The following is a 9,315-nucleotide window of genomic DNA, read 5'->3' as shown; positions in this document are numbered from 1 at the left end:
TGTGCGAGTCACACGGATATTCGGACGGCATTAACGCCGGTACGTGTACATTAAGTACTTATTTACAATTCATTATAAATTGTAATTCTTTTATCAAATTTCAGCACAGTTCAGTTCAGCAAAATTTTCAAAATTATTGAGAAATGCTTTTACGAATTTTGTTCATCAATATTTCAGCAAAGTTTCAATACCATTTATTCAGTTTTCATTACAATTCAGTAAATTTCATTAAATATTTCATTATTTTAATAGTTTTTTATTATTTTTCATCAATATTCATTAAAAATTCATTGTTTTTCCACACTTTTTACATTCATAATGAAAATCATGATGAAAATAATGAAATCATGATTCATGATGAAATATTTTCAGCAACTTTTCAGTAACTTTCATTTCTCATTTCGACGATTTCATTGCATTTTCAGAAAATTTTTTCCATCAGGGTGCAGCACAAAATTTAAATTTTTGTTCAATATTTTTTCGACAACCAACTTAATTATTAATTAATGAATTTAAGGAAGGTACTACAAAGATATACAATAAATTTGTTGAATAAATTCCTGGGAAACTCAAAGAATAATAATAAAACTGTTATAATTTTCCACTCGACCGTGTAAACAGTTATATGGTTGAGAGGGAAATTATAACGCACAATTATGTTATTTTGTGTTTGCTGAGTTGTTTTGGGAAATTTATTATGTATTATATATATAAATGTCATACAAATCATTTTATATACTGTACAATTTTATCATAATTTTATTATCTAATTTATATAATATTATATTATAACATATATGTTATATTATAATTAATATATATGTTATATTATAATATAATATTAAATAAATTAGATAATAAAATTATGATAAAATTGTACAGCATATAAAATGATTTGTATAACATTTATATATACATAATAAATTTTCCAAAACAGCTTAGCTAACACAAAATAACAGTAACATAATTGTATATGTAAAATTGAAATGTGTTTAAGAAATGTGTTTTGCGCAAACCCTGAATATTCTTTTATTTTATAATATTTCCTATTATATAGAGTATTATATAGAGTATTATATAGAGTCTGACGCAAGCTGTATCGATAATAAAAAACATTAAACTGCGAGGAATGGTCGAAGTCATTTTACAAATAACTACATAAACTTTATAGATATTAAATAAAATAGATAGACGAATCAACGCGTTGTGATCGTTTTTCGTTAGTTGTACGCGAGAATACGGTCAAAACTTCGTCTCCGCCGTTGCGGCGACGGCCGAGCTTGCCGGCAGCTCTAAAAAAAAAAAATATCTGACTCGATAGAGCGGCGGGGTTCGTGTGTCGACGCGCGACCTTCCTTCGCGCGATACGAGAAGAACAGGCGACAAAGTCGGAGGAATCACGAAAGAACACACATACGGTTTAACATTACGCTGTATTTAACAAAAAAAAACAACAAAGAAAGATTCTACAAGAGACGCGGTGCGGGCTCCGAGTCGCATAGTCGCGAAGTCATTCGGCAGCTGGATCCGTAGTCGAGGATCCTTCTGCCTCGCGGAGTTCGGACGGCACGAGGCTCGCGAAATTCTATCGTTACACGCTAATTACTGAATTGGGCGCCAGCCGGGTGCATTCCGGCCCTAATTGTCACGTCGCGAACCACGTATTTCTCGCCACTCTCGGAGACCCGCACTTCCTACGAATGATCGCGAGTCGTCATAATTCTCACGCAATCGCTCACCGTACTGTGCGGTCGCGAACGCGGTGAAGCGGCAGCAGGCAGCGCGGTAAGGACGGCTATTCTCTCGCGGGCCCCGAATCTGAGCCCGCGATCGCGAGGTTGGACGGGTCGTCAAGGATGGAGACGAACCCTTCCGGCTGCCGTCGGGAAGCGACGGCAACCATCCCGGCGCTCGGGCATCTTTCGGCGCTCGGGCTGAACGACAGGTGGAAGACAGCTCACCAAATATCCCTCGCTGAGCCCGCTCCTCGTTCTCCGTCCGCTAGCTCGCTCGTTCGCAGACTCGTTCGCTCGCTCGTAGGATCGTTCGCAGCACTCGCGTCGCTCGCTATCCGCACAGTGACAAATTTTTCCGCGAGCGCGAGGCTCCTTAGGCTCGCGGTCTCAGCCGCCGATCGCCGCTAGGTCCTATTGGTTCTGCGGGAACGCACGGCTCTAGCGCGGGCGCCTTACAGGGCCCGCGCGACACCGCCGAATTCTCTGACTCCTTGTCGACGGGATCCTGTGCCTGACGGCATCTCTAACTGGCGTGGGCGCTCAGGTGGCTGCCGGAAGCTCTTGGTATCCCAGGGCGTCCCCCGGGATCTGGTCCTTAAGGTCCAGCCCTTCCTGGCGCCCCGCGGCAAGTTAGTCGGGGCTCCCGTCGCTTATGATAGCGAGGGGTGGATCCTGCCCCGTTTGGCTTGTCGTCCGCTTCAGGTCCGCCGTCGCCTCGCTCCGATAGATGCACTCCGTCATTTTCGTCGCAGCCCGAGCACACAAATAAAACAACAAAAAAAAAAAATTACAACAATGCGATCTCGCACGCAAAAGCGTGCGAGACCAAATTCTTCGTCGCCGCCCTTCCCACGGAAGAAGGGGGCGCGAGTACAGCTCTCCTCGTCTCCCGGCTAAAATCGGTGACGGCGAAATCGCCACATCACAGCGTGTATTTGCTAGGTATGTTATAATATACTGTAAACACTATAAGTATATATTTTATAAGTATAAATTATAAGAACATTGTTGGAATCATTGGAATAACCGCGTGCCGCTCGATCGACAAGTTAAGCAACGCAATCAGGATGGATGGGTGCTGCTTCGGATTTGAAATTATCGAAGGAAGATTCGCGAAAGTTTTAGAGTGTGTTTGACAATATTCGGTTTCTAGCAGTTATAAGACATGAAGAAAATTAGGAATTAGTTTTTTTTTTATGAAACAATAAGAATAAATAAGACGTTGAAATGTTAAGGAACAATCGCGGACATTTTTACATTTAATTAATTGAAATATTAGTCTTCGGACAAGTTTTGTAAAAGGAAAAGTCGTCTCAGAATCTAATCAGAATTACGTCTTTTCAAAGACCTAAGATTGTTTCCAATCACCTTGTATATACGTAGAATCAACATTTCAACAACATTGATTAAACGTTGAAACAACGTCATTCAATGTCCACACAACGTTGTATTTCAATATCTATAAGACGTTGAAATGTAAATGAAAAGTCAACAATCGCGGACATTTTTACATTATATCAAGGTTTATGCAATGTTTCTCAATGTTTTTTAATGTTGCTGCAACATTGATATTGCAATTCAACATTTTTTCAACATTGATTCAACATTACTGTATTGTATAGATACGTACGCAAGCGCGCGCGTAAACACACACTGCTCGCCCGCTCGCGGTGGGTGCGTATGTATATACAGGGTATCCCATTTTAATCGATCATCTCAAATATCTCTTGAACAGTACATTTTAGAAAAAAACAGTGCATTAAGGAAAAATGTTTCAGATAAAATTTTGGGGATTTCGAGGGGGACATAAGATGACATCATTGGTTTAACCTCGAATGGCATCGTCGAGGTCAGGATAAGGTCACTTTGAATTTTTTAAATGGAAACCCTCATTTTTCATTACATATTTTTATAGCATATCTCGAGAACTTTCCAAAACTATAATAAAATATTTTTTTTTATTAAGTATCTTTCGAGTTAAAAGGCTTCAAAGTTAAAATATTGTTGCTATTAGCATTGGTATCCAAGGTATTCGACTGACAGCTAAAACCTTTTGAATGTTGTTTAAGGTCATGACCTTGACAACATTTGTCAAGGTCAAGGCGATTGGAGGCTGTTCCTAATATTTTCATTTTTTTTAATTTTATAATAAATACGAAAATAATAATTTAAAATCATAATAATAACATGTAGAATCCGATTGACTCTAAAGGATCATATAAAGGTCAATGCTATGATTATTAAAGAAATTTATTAATGGGATTTCACACGTGTGTTTCTTTATGGCCCCGACGAAGCATTGTGAATTTCATATGATTTTTTAGAATCAATCGGAGTCCACATGTTACCCCATGATTTTAAATTATTATTTTAATTTTCACTGTAAAATTTGAAAAAATGAAAATATTAGGAACTGCCACCAATCGTCTTGACCTTGACAAATGATGTTGAACAACATTCAAAAGGTTTTAGCTGTCAGTCAAATACCTTGGGTACCAATGCTAATAGCAACAATATTGTAACTTTGAAGTCTTTTAACTCGAAAGATACTTAATAAAAAAAAATATTTTATTATAGTGTTTTGGAAAGCTCTCGAAGTATGCTATAAGAATATGCAACGAAAAATGGGGGGTTCCATTTAAAAAATTTAAAGTGACCTTGTGCTCACCTTGACAATGCCACTCGAGATCAAACCAATGATATCATTTTATGTCCCCCTCGAAACCCCAAAACTTTTATCTGAAACATTCTTCCCTAAAATGCATTGTTCAAGAAATATTTGAAGTAATCGAATAAAATGGGACACCCTGTATAATAGGAACAAATGCACTCACCGCGACCAGGCAAGCAATGTGTGTGTATACGTGCGCGCGCGCGTGTGTGTGTGTGTGTGTATACGTGCGCGCATGCGTATACCATGGCGTATGGTACAACTTCGATCTTTTTGTCTAAAATTTACTTTCTATTAATCGAATTTTTTTTGTTAATAATTTTTTAATAAACAATAGTGACGGCTAAAATTTTTTGATTGTGACTCAGAAAAGTCAGATCTATAATATATGTCAACATCAAGACCGTTGGATGCTGGTTCCCTCGACATTTTTACCAAAATTTTACCAAAATTTGATACTTACTTTTAACGCCTTTTTTTACACGGTGGAATGTCGCCATCATTATGTTGAACGAGTAAGTAATAATTTGCGTGTTTAGTGTTCACTTCAGCACTATACATTTTTATTTTTCACTGTATCTGGTAATTACCACCCAATCTTGTTTGTACAGAACGCTTGACGAAACTACTGTCTAAATATTATTACTACAATATAGACAAGTTCCCACCAACGTTTTTACCCCCTCTCTTATTCGTTTTCAGAATTATTAACACATGTATTGATATATTTCCCGAAACTAGAATAAATCTATGACAGCATCGTAGTTAATCAATTAAGCAATCATACGTCAATGAAGCAATGTTAGACATAGCGTAGTACAGCTCAAGAGAAAACGATAATTACAGTGCAAATATATATATATATATATATATATATATATATATATATATACAGGGTGTCCCATTTTAAATTACGCACCGGAATATCTCGTCAGGAGAGCCACCAATCCGAAAATAACCCTTACAAAAGTTTTGTTGGGCTCGGAAGGAGACATCGGATGGTGATTTTCAATTTCACCTTGACCTTGACCTTTATTTGAAGGTCATTTCAAGGACAAATGGAATTTTTAAATAGAAACCCCTATTTTTGACCACGGATTCGGAAAGAGCGCAAAATTTTACGTTTAGACGGGTACTTGAGGCTCTTCTTTGGAATGACCTTCAAAGGATATTTCTAGGACAAAATATTTGAAATTACGCATCCGAATACATATCTTGTTGGGGAGCCACCAATCCAAATAACTCTTACAAAAGTTGTTGAGTTCGGAGGGAGACTACGTTCAGTCATCGACATAATACATACATCAATGTCCAGGCTCTGGTGTGAACAATTTTATTTTATACGAATGACTACTAATTCAAATATCTTAAAAAACAAACCACGATCAATTTTGGTTTTCAGGTCATGCTAGACTTATAAGCGATTTGACCTTGAAATTATCTTTAAAGGTCATTTCGACTCTTAACATAACTTTAAAGTTTCTATTTAAAAAATTCGATTTGACCTTCAAATGACCTTGAAGGTCAAGATCAAGGTAAAATTAAAGGTCACCATCCAATGTCCCCCTCCTAACTCAACAACTTTTGTAAGGGTTATTTGGATTGGTGGCTCCCCAACAAAATGTGTATTCAGGTGCGAAATTTCAAATATTTTGTCCTTAAAATAACTTCTGAAGGTCATTCCAAAGAAGAGCCTCAAGTACCCGACTAAACGTACAATTTTGCGCTCTTTCCGAATCCGGGGTCAAAAATAGGGGTTTCTATTTAAAAATTCGATTTGACTTTCAAATGATCTTCAAATGAAGGTCAAGGTTAAGGTGAAATTGGAAATCACCATCTAGTATAAGTAGTGACGAAGAGATGAAGAGTGGCTTGACGAAGTGGATTGAAGTGCGTCGAGGAAGCAGAACGAAGGGTGACTGACTTGAAGACGTGACGAGCCAAAAGCCAAGAGCCAGGAGCCAGGAGACAAAAGACAAGGAAGAAGACACACGGCGCGAGGTCGCGGTTTTTTAGCGTCTCAGCTGGGGATGATCTGGTAGGAAAAAATATGAAATTTCGGGGATACTAGGTGTTGGATTCGTTAGAGGAAGAAGGTATAGGGTAATGTTGCAGCCAGTAATAAGTGAGTAGATAGGGTTAAGAAGATCTCTTTGGCTGGGGTTGTGGGTGGATAAAATCGTGCGCTTAAGAGAAACGGTAATTGGGGGATTTTACGATGGTGAGGGAATCTTTTAACAAGATGGAAGAGGGTGATGCAAGATGGGAGGTATAGCGGATATATTTGTTATCCGGCGGCTTCCTTTGATGTTATGGATAAGGTCCGGCGGAATATATTTTGAAGGTTAGAAAATTTTATGGTCCCGTATTTCCCTGGGTTATCGGAGATTATGGTAGGAATTTATTTATTGTGGAAGACGGAAGACCGTTTATGTTTTAAAACTGTTTAGCAGACGTCGACAAGAGGAAGGAAAAATAAATTGACTCACTCATAATATGACTCACGTCCGTGCAGGACATAATAGTAGCAAAAACAATCCCTTTAACGTAATCCCATAAAAAGAAATCGCAAGGTGTCAAATCAGGAGAATTTGGGAACTATGTGATATAACCGTTGTACCCTATCCAGCGTTCAGGATATCTTTGATGTAAAAGTCTCGCACAATGGTAGCTGAATGCGGAGGAGCACCATCGTGTTGAAACGACATGCAATCCCTAGTTCCTAAATTGATATCCTCTAACAATTCCAATAGATTATTTTGCAAGAACTATATTATTCTCAAAGAAACAGGGTCCAATAACCTGGCCATTCAAAATGCCACACCAAACATTTACTTTTCACTGATGCTGACTATCCGAGAGCGAGAATTATTTTCTAGAAGTAGGCGATCGAGCGTTCTAGAACGTTCGCTCGGTCGTCAGCATCGCGACAGGCTCGCGCTAGCCGCAGCTCGAGTTCACATTTTTTTTGCGCTGATTTCGCTCGCTGGTCGCGGTTGCCATGCCGACCACTCGCGCAAACAAACAAACACACGCGCTAGTCAACTCGCACGTTAGATCGCCGCTGTTACCATGCGGACCTTATTTGGCAACGTTCTAGAAGATTCGGCAACCGCGACTAACCAGCGAGCGACCTGTCGCTAAGCGCTTTTTCGTTAAAAGCCACCCTCGTCGACGACGAGTGCAGTCGGTCTTTCGCTTCTCTAGTCGACAGAAGTACATCTCAGTCCGCGTGTGAATCAGCTGATCTCCAGCACTGGCTATTGAATCAGCAAACTCTTCGCGCTTCCACTTGATAGACCGGATATCAAGTTCTCATTCGGGCCGGCTATTCTTTGGGGACCGCGAACTCCGCTGCATTCGCGCTGCCTGCGAAATTCTAGAGCCGCAGCATCGCCGCGACTACGGTCGAGCGTCGAGAGCCGAACTCTCTCCCGGGCCAGCTCCTCCGCTTCGTTCGCAAGCCGGCTGGTCGCGTCCGCCGCTTGCTGCTCGCGCCGTGCGCGCGCTATCGTTCTTGGCCTCCGCGATCTCTGTCCACGGTCAACCGGACCGTGGCTCTGTGAGACGCGTCGCGAGCCATCCATTCGCGTCACTCGTCCGTTTAATTTAGTGCGCCTTGTATATCTGTGTACCTTTTGTGTCATTACATTGTTCAGTTCACGCTCTCGAGAAATCATTAATTCGGCGGCACGCGGACGCGCACCAGGGTCGCGGAAGATCTCCGTCGCTCGCGCGCAAGATTTCCGTCCGCGGAGCGCAAGTGTAACGCTCAGCAAGATTTCCGTCGCGCTCGGCTGACCCGGCCGTCGGCGAATAAAGATTTCCGTTTCGAACTGCTCGGCCGTCGAACCACATTCTCAACTAGTGTCGTGTAATAAAGAAAAGTGAATTTCAACCAACGTGTCAAATTACTCGACTCGCTCCCCTGTCTTCACCGCGCCCTGCGCTGGGCGATATCAGCGCGTTCGCTCGCTGCCCGACGGATCCGCGACACTAACGATCTACATGACGAATCCAAAATGGATTAATATCTAAATAAAAGTGGCAATTATGACGATTCAATTCTCCAGTATTCTGAAATGTTAATTCGTCGATAAATAAAACCTTATCAAAAAAAGTCGGATCTTCTAATTTTTCCAATCGCCAATGACAAAATAAAATGCGTTTTTTATTTTGATTTTCAGTAAGTGCCTGAACTCGTTAAATGTAATAAACGTGAAAATTATTCGCTCTTAAAATTTTCCGGATAGTTGACTGACAAGGGAACTAAAAGAACTGTGCCTCACCGATTTTAATGCGTTTTGGATGTCGTAGAGCATCAAAAAGTATTCGACACGTATTTTTTTTATCGGCTGAATGTTAAGTTTAGGGGTTGAAACAGCCCCTTGAAAAAAAGGACTTTTTCATTTTTATTGAATATTTCCTAAAATACAAGATATATGAAAAAATATTTCCTACAAAAGTTGTACAGTATTTCACACTCTTTGTAACGGTATATTTAATTAAGAACAAAAATTGTAGAGCATTTCATGCCAAATCGATCCATATATATAATATAAGGTATAGTAAAAAGAAATCCATTATTTTTCCAATAGATGGCTTTAGTAATGTGTATCTCGCGTTGTATAAGTGCGATCGGTTTACGCTAGATGGCGTTAGAAAGATAAGATTTCGTACTAAAAAAACTTCTCAGACAGTTTTGTGATTGTTTGACTCAGTATTGTTTGAGCGCGCGTCAAAGATGGATGTACCAGCAAAGAGAAAATACGCCATATTTTAGTTTTTCTTCGATAAAGGTGAAAACGCAAGCCAGGCGGCTGAAAATGTGAATAGTATTTATGGTCCTGATGCTGTAACAGCCAATTACGCGCAATTTTGGTTTCGTCGATTCCGTTCCGGTAATTT

Source organism: Odontomachus brunneus, unplaced genomic scaffold (assembly GCF_010583005.1).
Source record: "Odontomachus brunneus isolate Ranch 3 - 2012 unplaced genomic scaffold, Obru_v1 Obru_scaffold_221, whole genome shotgun sequence".
NCBI lineage: Eukaryota > Metazoa > Arthropoda > Insecta > Hymenoptera > Formicidae > Odontomachus > Odontomachus brunneus.
The sequence above is the reverse complement of the archived record's forward strand: the minus strand, read 5'-3'. Positions refer to the sequence as shown.